At 30.8% G+C, this 15,145-nt stretch overlaps 1 long non-coding RNA gene across 1 annotated transcript; it reads left to right on the top strand.

Annotated features, from left to right (window-relative positions):
* Positions 1 to 4,479: 4,479 nt before the first annotated feature.
* Positions 4,480 to 6,239, top strand: LOC105772229 (uncharacterized). Its single transcript, XR_001126647.2, has 3 exons — positions 4,480 to 4,568; positions 5,042 to 5,124; positions 5,983 to 6,239. It is a non-coding gene; the product is annotated as an uncharacterized LOC105772229 (long non-coding RNA).
* The last annotated feature ends 8,906 nt before the right edge of the window (positions 6,240 to 15,145 follow it).

Consider the following 15,145-nt stretch of genomic DNA (forward strand, 5'->3'; position numbering starts at 1 on the left):
TCAAAGTCACACAACTGTTGTTGTCTAAACTGTTTTGTTTCTAAATGTACTCTTTCATAATTTCACTTTTTCACTTTCAATCACAATTCAATTCAAAATTCACTTTTCAATTTCTAAGTCGATATTCAATTCAATTCCACACATATATTCATTATTCAATTACACTTAGTCAATTTCCCGATGAACACTTCGGAATAATAACAGAAATTCGGTAGATTCAGCACATAGAAACCACCTTATTAATCAATGATGTCCGGTGGAATCAGCACATAGCAACCACCTTATTAATCAATTATGTTTGGTTCACATAGTAGCCTGCCAGAGTACTACACATGTGACCATTACCATCCGATACACGTAGTAGCCTGCACATAGTACTACACATGTGATCGAAACTATCCGGTACACATACTAGACTACACATGCGACCTATCATTCCGGTACACGCAGTAGCCTGCACATAGTACTACACACGTGACCATTACTTTCACTTTTACATAGTGGCCTACACACAGTCCGTGCCACACATGTGATCATTTCTGTCACTTCATTCGTATCCCTTTTTATTCCAAAGGTTCATTCGAGAATTTTTCACTTTTTCTCACTTTTCTTTTTATCGATCAATTTCAATTTCTCATTTTTCTTGATTTATAACAATACATTTAACTTATATAACATTCACACTATTCATTCCAGTCCAAAAATCATACTTTGGTAAAATTACATTTTTGCCCCTAAAGTTTTACAAAATTATGATTTTGCTCCTAGGCTTGTAAAATAATTTTTATTCAATTTCCTTGCATTTTAGGCTTAGCCGAACCATTTTATGATAGTTTCCATTCATAATTTTGACTTATTCACACAATTATGACACATTTTATAACTTTTACAAATTAATACTTTGACATTTTTATCGAAAATTACTTAGTACAAATCATTTATCACACTCTAAACATTCATATTCTTCCATAGAACATCAAAATACATGCATATTCTCCATGGGTAAATTTTTAAACATCAACTCTTGCTTAAATAAATGGTAGAAATAGGTAAATCATATTATGGTAATCTCAAAAACGTAAAAATCATTAAAAACGAGGCAAGGATGGACTTACTATTGAGCTTGGAAGCTTGAAAACCCTAACCATGGCTTCCCCCTTGCTAAATTCAGCCTTATGGAGAAGATGGACAAAAATTGGCTTTTAATTTTGTTTTTAATTCATTTTAATAACTAAATGACCAAAATGCCCTTAATGAAAAACTTTGGAAACATGCCTAACCATACCCATTTTTGTCCACCAACTTAACCAATGGTCTAATTACCATATAAAGACCTCCAATTTAAAATTTCATAACAATTAGACACCTCTAACATATAGAACTCAACTTTTGCACTTTTTACAATTTAGTCCTTTTGACTAAATTGAGTGCCCAAACGTCAAAATTTTCGAACGAAATTTTCACGAAATCATTTTGTGAAATCGTAGACTATAAAAATATAATGAAAATAAATTTTTTTCTCTTCGAATTTGTGGTCCCGAAACTACTATTTTGACTAGCCCCAAATTCGGGCTGTACATGTCCCTTAATCGAGCCCTCGAGGTCTTAGAAACACTTTAGAAACGATTCGGGACTACTTCAGAAACATTTGAATTGTTAAGGAAGAATTTATAAAAAGTTAGAAAAATTCAAACTGTAGGGGTCACACGGCCGTGTGGCCAGGCTATGTGACTCACAAGATGAGACACACGCCAGTGTCTCAAGCCGTGTAACAATCGAAATGGGGACACACGGCCATGTCCCAGCCCGTGTCCGTGCTTGTGTAACTCTCTGAGTTGGGTCACACGGCCAAGCCATACGCCCGTGTGTCAGGCCGTGTGCTAGGCCATATAACTGCCTGACTTGCAATCTTTAAAACCTACAGGGGACAGACGGCTGTGTCACATGGTCGTATGTCACACAAGATGAGACTCACATCCGTGTCTTAGGCCGTGTGGACAAGAAATTGGCCAAAAACAAGTCATTTCAATCACCCATCTCAACCATGTACCTACAAGCAATATACACATATGTTTAAGGTATCAAAACATATGAAAACATGCATAATCCATCCACATGTCATATAGGAACCTCAATCACAGTCAATCACAATCAATATGCCATATAGGCACCTCAATCACAATCAAACAAATATACTTAAATTTATGCCTAATTGGTCATATCTCATCCATACACATCTAACTTAATTCCATATTAAAGCATATCATAATTGACCATATTGCAAACATATCATCACATACCACTTTGGTCATAAGATCATGCATCAACTTGACCATATTTACACCCAACCACAAGTTATCAAAAGTACTAAAGTAATACAAATTCAAAACAACATTTACATGCCATAAACATCAACTGGCCATTAAACATAAATCCACCTATACATGCCATTATAACATTGACCAAAACATCAAAATCTACCGATATAATCACTGGATAGTGTGATAGGTCTTCGACAAACTTCCAAACTGATCGAGCTTCCAATACTCTATAAAACAATGGAAAGAAAACTACGTAAGCATATAATGCTTAGTAAGTTCAATAACATGAACATAACTTACCATTTCAATGCATAACTTTAAAATTAGACTTGATACAATCCTACCAATAGATTGGCACAAGCCTAAGCATCATAAAAGAATACAAGTTAGTGCACTAACACATAATTCACTTGAATTATCACATGGTGAGGTAAATTCACATGAACATAATGCATTAGCTTCATACTTTCCATAAACATAGATATACATTCATAGATCATTTCATACCTTTCCATAGGTTCATAACATAACCATTGGAACACTTATCGTTCCTTCCCTTTTCATGCCCGTTGAACCACTTAGAATAGTGTCGGATACGCGGGAAAGCTCACACAAACTGTGCTAAACATATGGTCGAAACCTACTTTTTCCTTTTCCTTTACATTGTTGCTCACTCGAGCTATAAAATGGGTCTGCTCACACAAGCTGACGATTGGAATGTAAGCTACACGATGCCGCTCACACAAGCTGACAAGTATTTGCAACAAATGCTGAAACTCAGCAATCGGTAGGACATTCAGGACCAACACTCGAAACATGGTAACCCTAATGACATGTCATTTGTATCCTATATATTCTTAAGGTTCAAATGGGGCTTGATAGTTGTCGAAACGTCATTGGTTTTCCATCATTTCATAACATGATATATAGCACAATACATAAATATCAAAATAATATTACAACGATATTTAGCATATAAACTTACCTCAATTACGAAGATGTCGAAATAAAATTAACTAATCTAAGGCTTTAACTTTTCCTCGATCTAGATTCGTACGAGGTTTATCTTGATCTAAATAAACAAATTCAATCTATTTAATACTCATACTATTCAATTTAGTCCAAAATTCATACTTTTGCAAATTTACACTTTTCCCCTAACATTTTAACTTCTTTACAATTTAGTCCTTAAACTCGTAAATTGACATTTATGCAAATTCATCCATATTTCATGCTAGCCGATTTACCTAGGGACTTATACAAACTCATGAAATTCAACATTTCACAAATTTATCATGGTATTTTACTACTTTTACAAATCAGTCCCTAAATGATAATTTCATCAAAAATCACTTTACAAAACTTGTTTATTTAACAACAATGACTCATAATCTTTCATTAAACTTAAAAAACCATACAAAAATGTTCATGGAAAAACCCTAATCCTTTAACAGTTTTTCAAATTAGTCCTTGGGCTAGCTAGATTAAGCTACAACGACTTCAAAAACATAAAAATCATTATAAACAGGATAAAACTACATACCATGCAAATGGAAATAAGATTTTCCAAACCCTAGCTATTCCAATGGTGATTTTCGATCATGAAAATGAAGAAACAAGAAGATGACATATTTCTTTTGTCTTTAATTTACTTATCAAATTAACTTAATTGTTCATTTACCAAAATATCCTTTTAAAATCATTATAATTTCATTAAAACCTTACCACAAACATCCACTAACAACATAATTGATCTAATTTACAACTAATTTGTAACAGCCCGATTTTGACCCTAATCGGAACAGTGGTTTTGGGACCACAAATTCGAGTCTGAAAATATTTTAATATTATTTTCTGTGTTAATTATGTGTGAATTTACATATGTGAAAGTTTCGTGAATTAATTTTATGTTTGTGTGCTTAATTTGAAAAAAAGGGCTTAATCGCGTAAAATGAAAATTTGATGGTTAATTAAGAAAGTGCCTAATTGTTGTTGTCTTTATAAGTTTGAGGCCTTATGTTGTAATTTAGCCAATAGTAATAGGTAGTGGATGGCATAATGATGATATGTGATTTAAATATATATATAAAATAAAAGTTAAAATAATAATAATATAATAATATATGTTATAATAAAACAAAACATTAAAAGCCACCATTTTGTGTCCATCTTTCTTCACCGAATGTAGAAAATAAAAACAAGGTTTGAAAGCTTGAAACATTCGGCCATTTTGAAGCTTAATTCAAGGTTGGTTTTTGTTCGGTTTTTGATAATTTTTACGTTTTTGAGATCGTTGCTTTGAATACTTCAAAACCCATATCTTAAATTTGTGAATTGTTGATGATTTTGAGAAATGCCATTGATGAATGCTTGAGCTTTGTGATAGTTGATGATGGAATATGAAAGATATGTGAAAGATTAACATGTTTTGTCTTTGAATTTTTGATGAAATTGAGTAGTTAGGGTTTAATTGTAAAAATAAAATTTTGAGGGACTAAAATGTGAAATAAATGAAATATGTGGGCTTGTAATGGACACTAGGAATATTCGGCCCTTAAGGAGTGAAGTCAAATTTTGTGTATTTTGTGTTTTGAGCAAAAAGGACTAAATTGTAAAAAGTGTGAAATGTTAGGGGCAAAATTGTAATTTGCCTATTTATGTGTTTTTAGGTTAAATTGAATAGAATGATGTTTAAATAAACTTAATTTGAATATGCTTAGATCAAGAATTAAAGAAATCGGATTTGGATCGGGGAAATACAAAAGTGGTCGAGTAGCCGATTTAACAGTCGACGACATCCGAGGTAAGTCTATTAGCATATAAATGTTGTTGAATTTGCAAATATATATATGTTATTTCTTGAATTGAATTTTGTGGATATATATGTGTATTGGCCGAATGTGTGATAATCCAGGAAGTTTTATTTCGTGTTTGATTCGATCGAGATACGTTGTCCGAGAGCCCGTACGAACCTTAGGAATAGATAAGATACATATGTCATGACATAGGATTTCTGATATGTGTTATCGTGTAAGACCACGTCTGGGACGTTGGCATCGACTTGTGTTTACGTGTAAGACCATGTCTGGGACATTGGCATCGTATTTGATTCGTGTAAGACCCTGTCTGGGACAGTGGCATCGATATGTGATTACATGTAAGACCACGTCTGGGACGTTGGCATTGTACGAGTCTTTCGACTATCCGAGTATCCTTTTTAATTCTGAATGGTTCAACGGGCAAAGATAAGTTGTGTACGAATGTATAAATCAGGCTAAGTGACCAGGTATGTGATAGTTGATTACCTATTTGAAAATAAGGTAAGTTGTATACTTGAATTGATGATATGAAGTTATGTGAAATATGAATTATGTGATTGCATATTTGAATATATATGTATTCGGCCTTTGATGTATATGTGCATTGAGGAAAGTGATGATTGGATATATTAATGTTCAATTGATTATTCGGTAAAGAGGGAAGTTATTACAAATTATATAAGTTTTGATATATATAAATTGATAAATTGAATTATATGTGAAATTATAATGATTTATTACTAATTGTCTAGCTTAATTTATGTAAATGATTAAATGTTTATTTGCTTATGGCTTACTAAGCTTTAATAGCTTACTGTGTGTAATCGCTTTCAATTTTATAGATTTGGAAGTTGGTTAAGAGCACGGGAATCGTCAGAGAAGTCTATCACACTATCGACTGTTTTCGGTATTTTACTAAGTTTGAATTTAAACTTATGGCATGTATAGTCTAGTTAATATGTTTGATTTTTTGGGTATATAAATATGAGCCATGCAAAAATGGCTCATTTATTTTGTTAAGCATGGTTTTTATACTTTTGATCAAGTGATAGATATGTTGATTTTGGTATTTCAGCTATGGCATATTTATTTATGTGAATTATGTTTGATATGTTTTGTTAAGAAGGTGGTAAATAATTCGGCATAGGTGAGCTTAGTTAAAGCATATAAGTGAAGTGAGTTTGGTATAATATGTTAATCTCGAATTGGCCATGGTGTATATATATATATATATATATATATATTATGGTGTTTTAGTCATGTGCTTGTAATGAGGTAAATGATATTCAAGCTTAATTAATCTTGGTTATGTGTATATATATATATATATATATGATATGTGTGATATGTTTGGTTTTAGTCTTAGTGTTTTGCTATGGTTTATTTATAAGTAAATATATGTGAATCTTGTTTGATATGCTTTGTTAAGGTATTGTTATGTAATTTAGTAATTAAGTGAACCGGAAATGGCATATTTTGACTTATGATTTAATGGCTAAATCTTGTACAAATTATGAGGTTATTTATGGATGTCAATTTGTTATGAAATAAATTAGGAATGTGGAGTATTTAATAAAGGTACGATTTGCTCATGCAAGTGGACTTAATATTCGATTTTATTTTGTAAAATGATATGAATTGTATGGATTTTTTTTGATATGGCTAAAATGGTGTATTCATATGCTAAACTTGTAATAGATAAATATGCATGTTTTGGTCTTTTAAATGATATATATAAATGATTTCAAGGTAGATTTAAAATTTATGAAGAAGATACATACAAATTCGGGTAATGATAGTTAAGTGAGCAATACAAGTTTGAATTTAGCTTTTATAAATTTATTGGATTAGTCGATTAAATGATAAGTTGATTTGTATTGAGCGTATATAGTTTATGATTGAATGATTTCATTGAAATGGTCATATGTGTATAATATAATGACATCAAAGGTATGTACGACCATAATATAATGTTACTAATGTTGTAAATGTGATTGGACATTAAGTTGTATACATATTGGTTTCATTATGTACATATCTGAAGTTATGAAATGCAATGTTTGATATTTAGATAGTGAAATTATGTACGGACATATTTTCTATATATGAAAAGTGAAGATATATGCTTGAATATGATTTAATTATGAAAATGTCATTAATATGATGGATTTAGGAAATCTAATATTGAAAGTATTATATAATTTAACATGACTCGATGTATACAAGTTTGGTTGAATTTGTTAATTATAGAATATGTTCGATTGAGCTTTGATGTATGTTTAAATTGAATTAGTTTGAATTTTGAAATGTGTTTATTTGTGATACATGCTTAGTAAGGTATGATTGATTTGAATTGTAATTATCATTTTATATATTTGAATTTAAAATAAGTAAATTGAGGATATTCAAGTTTGATAATGTTATAAATGTATCGTTATTCTTTGGTGTATGAAAAGAGATAAATGATTGTGCTGAACTGTGTCTTGTTCGGTAATGCCTCGTAACCCTAATCTGGTGACGGATACGGGTTAGGGGTGTTAAATAATTCCACCCACATTTAAGTTTCACAACAATTAGACTACTTTTACTAATAGAACTCTATTTTTGCACCTTTTACGATTTAGTCCTTTTCACTTAATTAAGCATGCAAACGTCAGAATTTCTTAACGAAATTTTTATATGACCCTACTAATAAGCCATAAACATTAAAATATTGATAAATAAATATTTACTCATTGTATTTGTGGTCTCAAAACCACTGTTGCAATTTTACTAAAAACGGGTTGTTACATAGGGACAACGTCGCGATCACGGGTTTTTAACGTCGCAATGTCGTCATCTCAAAGAGTTTCGTCATGACTTGACAAGATAAGATGACCATGCCTCGATGAGGAAATGGCAAAGTCACAACATTGTCTAGGAATTTTAAAATGTTATAATTTGGTCTTAGTTCAACTTTGGGCTATCAAATGAACTTTCGTAAGCTCAGATAAAACCTGAAAATGATTACTTAACATAGGATGACTGTGAAATATATTAAATTGTTTATGTGAAATTAGTCAAAGATTCTTAGATTATATGTATTGTAGATTTAGCCGAACAGGTAACCTCGATAAAAGTAAGCTTGTGTGAGCAATTCAATTATACTCTCAACTTGTGTGAGCAACCTTATTGTACAGTCAACTTATGTGAGCAATTTATTCACTTGTGAGCCCAAATTCGTATTATTGCTGTCCCATCAGGTGTTACTCAATTGATCGAAAATGGAAACTTAAATGTGAATTAGAAATGAAACGGTAAGCATAAATGTTTGATATGTGATTTTCTATATGATTACATTAAGATATTGATATTATTTATGATTGGGAACATGATTAACATAATTAATTGGTAATGTTTTTTTTTATGATTAGATATACCATTATATGTCAAAGATAGCCATGTTGAGTGCCAATTGATTAGTTGAAATTATGTTTAAAATGATTAAGGTAAGTGTTGGAGATCAACCCGATTAAGCAACAAGTAACAAAAAAATAGCAGAATAAATTGAGAAATTAAACACACAAATTTAACATGGAAAAACTCTTCCAAAGAGGATAAAAAACCACGAGCAAAGATAATTTTACTATAATGGCAAAAGAACGAAAAGTACAAAAGATGGAGATAAAAAATAAACCTTGAAAACCCGAAAACAAAGAACCCTCAAAACGTAAACACAAAATTCTCTAAATGTGTTATGAGTTCTAATCTCTAATGGGTGTTATTTCTAAGGTTGTAAAAGAGCCTATTTATAGGCTAAATTCATATGTCAAATAATAATAAAATAATTTAAACTAATCAGTGTTTGATTGAAACAAATAAATAGAGTTTAACTAGAAGATTATTTCTCAAATTTGACTAAAATAGGAATCATACTTAACAAATCTCCACCTTGACTCATATTTCTACAATGCCATCTTTGCCAAAGCCCGCCACGAGCCTATCTTGAACTATACAAGGAATTAACTGAGTTGAATCTGTGCTTAGAAACTGAAAGACTTCTAGCCTTCGACTTGTACACTGCCAAATCAAAACTAACCTGGGTCTGATTTTCACGAACACAGTGCCCTAACTTTTCAAAACCTGCATCCAAAAGAGAACCTCTCTTCAACGAAACGGTCATACATTTTTCCCTCCTATGATTAAGTTGCCTCCTCCAAATGAGTTGACTTCGTCTCTGTAACGGACGAGGGACGTCTGATTTCACCGGTCACTATAGAACCTTCCAGAATATAAAAACTGCTAGTTCTTTTACCTTTTAACAAAATGAGAGCTCCACAAGATACTTTAATACCGCTCGACTCGATGTTGATTTTGCATCATTTCAAGTCTAAAATACTCAAGGAGATGAGATTCTTTCGTAAATCAGGTACATACCTAACATCTGAGAGTGTCCTAATCGTCCCATCGTGTGACCTAATTTTAACAGTTGCAATACCAATTACCTTACTAGATGAATCATTCTCATGCACACAACTCCACCTTCAATCGAACTGTATGTGGAGAACCATTCTCTATTGGGACACATGTGGAAAGAATCCCGAATCTAGGATCCACTCGGACGTGAGCTTAGTGTTATCGCTCGTTGACACTAACAAGAAATCATCACCGCTTTCATCGGCCAAATTAGCACCAGTTACATCTTTTTCGTTACACTCAACAGTTCTTTTATTTCGTAGTTTATAACAATCTGCTTTGATGTGACCTAACTTTTTACAATAGCGACACCTTTTGTCTTGTTTCTTTAATGCTACCAAAACGGAAGCTTACCTATCTACCTTGCTATCAAAATAAAGCTCATTGTCGAGTTTGTATCTACTCAACAAATGACCCTTCACATCTTTGAACGAGAGTTTGTCTTTTCCATAAATTAGGGTCTCCTTGAAAGACTTGTATAAAAGAGGTAAAGAGCACAATAATAGCATAGCCTGATCTTCATCATCAATATGAACCTCAACGTTCTTTAAATCATTTAAAAGAGTAATGAATTGAATGATGTAATCTCTAAGAAGCTCACATTCATTCATGCGAAACGTAAATAGATGTTGTTTCAACACTAAACGGTTAGCTAGAGACTTAGCTGCATAAAGAGTTTCTAACCTTTTCCACAAGGCGGATGAGGTCTTCTCCATCAACACATCCTGCAATACCGTATTCGCGAGGCACAACTAGATTGCAACCAAGATTTTTTCATCAAGCTCTTCTCATTCTGTTTGATTTAGATTCTCAAGCTTTTTCCCGGTAACAACCTTTTTTAAGCCGGTTTGAACTAGAATTGCCATCATCCGAACTTGCCACAGATTGAAATTTGTCCCTCCATTGAACTTCTCAATTTCAAACATTGTTGCTGCCATCTCTGAACGAGCTGATCTATGAAAATTAAACTGACTCTGATACCACTTGTTGGAGATCAACCCGATTGAGCAACAAGTAACAAAAAAATAGCGAAATAAATTGAGAAATTAAACACACAAATTTAACGTGAAAAACCCCTCCAAAGAAGATAAAAACCACGGGCAAATATAATTTTACTATAATGGTAAAAGAACGAAGAGTACAAAAGATGGAGATAAAAACTAAACCCCGAAAACCCAAAAACAAAATACCCTCAAAACGTAAATAGAAAATTCTCTAAATGTGTTATGAGTTCTAATCTCTAATGGGTGTTGTTTCTAAGGTTGTAAAAGAGTCTATTTATAGGCTAAATTCATATGTCAAATAATAATAAAATAATCTAAACTAATCAGTGTTTGATTGAAACAAATAAACAGAGTTAGAAGATTATTTCTCAAATTTGACTAAAATAGGAGTCATACTTAACAGTAAGTTTATTGATTCTAATTGAACTTACTAAGCATTCTCAATACTTATTTTTGTTGATTCTTCTTTGTAGATTGTCACATTGCAGAACTTGTTAAGCTAGATCAGCGGAGTAGCACACACTATCTTGAGACAATAGATACATGTTCAATTTGATGTCTAGACTATGTGGCATGTACATAAGGACTTTTAGGTTACAAGTGGTCATTTTGGAAGGAAAGTCTTATGTTAGTTGTGGTAATAGGTGATTTTGAACATACCATTTGGTATATATATAGCTTATGGTACATATTTTGGGTTAAGTTTGATGCTAAATGAATGAAAATTTTGTTTTGAGTGGCTTTGTATGTTTTAAATCATCAATTAGACTATATGAATTAGTCAATTTGGAATAGTGAGTTATGAATGGTTCTATGGTGAGTATATGATTGTAATTGTTTCACAGCATAGTAGCATCTCGTAGCTTGGACCATGTGAATGGGCTAGGTATGAGGTGTTATAGTAAGTGTTGTAATTTCTATTTGAACTTACTAAGCGTTTAATGCTTACTTATGGTTATTTTCCTTACATGTAGATCCCTAGATTGTGAAATTCTCGAAGCGAGATCATTGCGGATATCACACTATCAACAAGGTAGTAGAATTATGTTCATTTTGATTCCTAATATTGTGGCATGAATATAGGGTATTTATTATGTAAATAATCATCTCTACTTGTGAATGCCAATGTCATATTTGTGGCTAAGGTTAAATTTTATATTAAGCTTGATATATAGCCTAGTTTGTTCTTAGTTTTGATCATGTTTGATGCCATTTGGATTCATAAATTCAAGCTTGGATAAGTCTTATATGTTAAAACTTGCAAAATGAAGTAACTTGGTATGTTAAAGTTGGTAAATGGCTTGGATATGTTTATATTTTGATCATGAGTTTTATGCCACTTGAATACTTGGTTTCGAAGGTGTTACAAGCTTGATTCGACATAGTTTGGCATGATATGATGCATTGGTGAATTTGGTATAGGTTTATGTATGTTGAAATGTATTTGGTAGGAAGCATGAAATGTGTACCAAAGTGATTTTTTTGTCAAAACAGGTGTAACATTGCGACAATTAGTCCCCAACGTCGTGACTTAAATAGATAGTAAGTGGTGTCGTGACGTCGATATTTCTGAAGTTGCAATGATACTCATTGATTGATTAGATCGCAACGTGAAAGCCATGATGTCATGACGTCAACCCGTAGATTTTTAAAACTTTTCAATTAAGTTCTTACCGACCTTAGGTTAACAGAAAAGCTTTCATAAGCTCGTATAAAAGTAAGAAATGATTTTACAACATATCGAGAATGTGTTTTATACTTGTAAGCATGCTAGAATGGTTGAATTGTATTGAAATTTGTTGTAGTTACTCTAACAACGAATGTGACATTAACTCGGACCCGACGATCGGGTCTGGTGTTACAGTAATGTTGTTTTATCTCTAAAAATATATATGAAACAAGTTAGAGATCAAATAAACGAATCTAATTAAGTTAAGATAATTTGAGTTGCATTCAAGTTTAAAAAATAATACTTGATGAACTTGAATCGAGAATCAAACTCCTTCGAATTTATTATTTAAGTTTAATTTAACTCAATTACACTAAATTTGGTTAATTTTATTTTAGGGCTCTAAAAGTAACGGAAAGTATTAATGGTAACGGAAAATAACGTTATTCGGTTAATTTTATTTTATTCAAAGAGTTTGTGAATGGTAACGGAAAATAACGTTTGATTATTCATACTAATTATATACAGAGATATGAGCCTACATGTCATAGAAACTTGTGAAATAAAATATTAATGCTATAACGTGACATCAACTACTAACTATAACTTAATTTTAAAGTTACCCGCAGAATTTAAAATTCTAACTTTCAAAAACAAATTTTGAATTTTGAAGCCTTCACAACAAAGTTGCGGATTTTTTAATTTTTCTAAAAAACTTCAGTTTAACTTTTTTTTTATTCTTGAAATAATAAAATTCACCAATTAGGTCATTTAGACTAACATTTTCAGTTAGTATTTAATGGCAACGTTGATGTGGCTATTAATAAATACCACGCCAAGTCAGCAAATAATTAAAAAATTAAAAATAAGTACACAATAAATCTGAACAAATAATTGTCAAGGTTCATTTGAATGTAGACGTCCATCTATTTATTTAAATACATTATGGAATTATAAAAATTATTTAAAACCATTAAATTAAAAAATAAAATATATAAAATTTATTTTTTTTAAAACAATTTTAAACTGCTTGTAAACTTTTAAAATACTAATGGTCAACATCAATTAAAAGGTCTACTCAATCAATTTTATTAGTTCATGAGTTTAACTGTGTGTAAAAATTCGAAGAAACGTAATTGATTTAAATTTTGAAAAATTCAAGAGCTTATTATAACAATAAATTTTTATTAAAGTGGGGCCAATTAAATAATTTTTTTTGATAAAGTAATCGAAGCTAATAATAAAGGGGACCAAAACGAGATAATTATGATATTTACATTAATTATAAAAGAATTAGTTCAAAGTTAAAATTAAATGATTATAGCAAATTATGGTGACTAAATTACAAATGCCGAATTTTTTTAAAATTTACCAGATTAGGCCATTTTTTGGAAGAATGAAGAGAATAGGTCGATTTTACGAAAACGCTTTCAGTTCACTTCCAACTATAAACGTTTTTAGGTGATTTGTTGAAAAACGCTTTCAGATCAGCTGAAAACGCTTTCTGCCACATTAACGCTAAAAGTGACCGCACCAATATTTTATTTTTCTGATGTCACCTATTAATGTGGAAATAAAACTTACAAAATAGGTCTTTATATAGACCCAATGTCTCATTTTCCTTGTTTTCTTAAGCGATGTGAGATATAAGTATATATAGACTTAATCTATTTGTAGCTTGTTCCTAGATAATGTAGGATTATTTACTCTTCCAACTAATAACATAAAAATTAAAGATAACTTTCTTATGTTGTTAGTTGAAAGAATAAGAAATCCCATATTATTTAGGAACAAGCTGCAAATGGATTATAAGTCTATATATACCCACATCCCACAACATGGTGCCACCTTATCAATTTCGAAAGTGAGCAATTAAAGACAATTTGTCTCGACGTTAATGTTTTCCGTCAATTATACGTAATTTTGATTTGTATAATAATAAATTTAACTCTCAAAATTTAGATATTTTGTCCATATGGTCCCGAATTAACAAATTTAGCCTACAACATTTGTGTAAATGTATAAATGTTGAGGCTAAATTTGTTGAATTTTTTATAATCAAGACCAAATTGACAAAACATGTCAACATTAAAGGCTAAATTTGTTGTTATTCCAATTAAAATTATGCACAATTGACGAAAGACATTAACACCATAATTAATTATCCTTAGTCGCTCACTTTGAAAATTGACAGTAATTAAATTGCTCCAATTTTTTAGAGGGACCAATTTGCTTAATTTCAAAATTGAGAGAGACTGTAGAGGTCTTTTTACCAATAATTTTAATGCAATTATTATATATATAATAATTATTCAAATTTACAAAATTTAAATTTAATGATGATATAAAATATATAATGATAATTAATTTAATGATATGAAAGTCAAATTAAGTCTAAAGAACTTACCAATTAAATTTGCTAAAACTTTTAGCTGATGAAAAGTCAAATTTGTATGTACTCATAAGTCATATGAAAAATGAATGCGAAAACCTCTTAAAATAATTTTTCTTGTTAATTTGAGACATTTTGATGAACGTCAACTTGAATTACGAAATTGGTCAAATAACATGACTTTTGTGTTCATTTTTAGCGGGTTTCAAAAATTCAATAGCAAGGCAAAATGAGTTATACAGGGGCACATGGACCAAATTTGGATTTCTTTTATCATATTTTATTTATATTTTAACATTGTATAATATCTTATGATTTTTGTAGTTTGTTAGATTTTTTATTAATTATTGATATTTTTATAATTTTATAATTTTTCTAAAACTTTTAAAATAATAAAGATTATTTTGTTAATTTTAATTTTTTTCAAACTCACAGGTTATATATATTCTAGATAATAATTCAAATAAATAAAATTTATATACCTA

The sequence above is a fragment of the Gossypium raimondii genome, chromosome 6 (genome assembly GCF_025698545.1).
Source record: "Gossypium raimondii isolate GPD5lz chromosome 6, ASM2569854v1, whole genome shotgun sequence".
In the NCBI taxonomy this organism is placed as follows: domain Eukaryota; kingdom Viridiplantae; phylum Streptophyta; class Magnoliopsida; order Malvales; family Malvaceae; genus Gossypium; species Gossypium raimondii.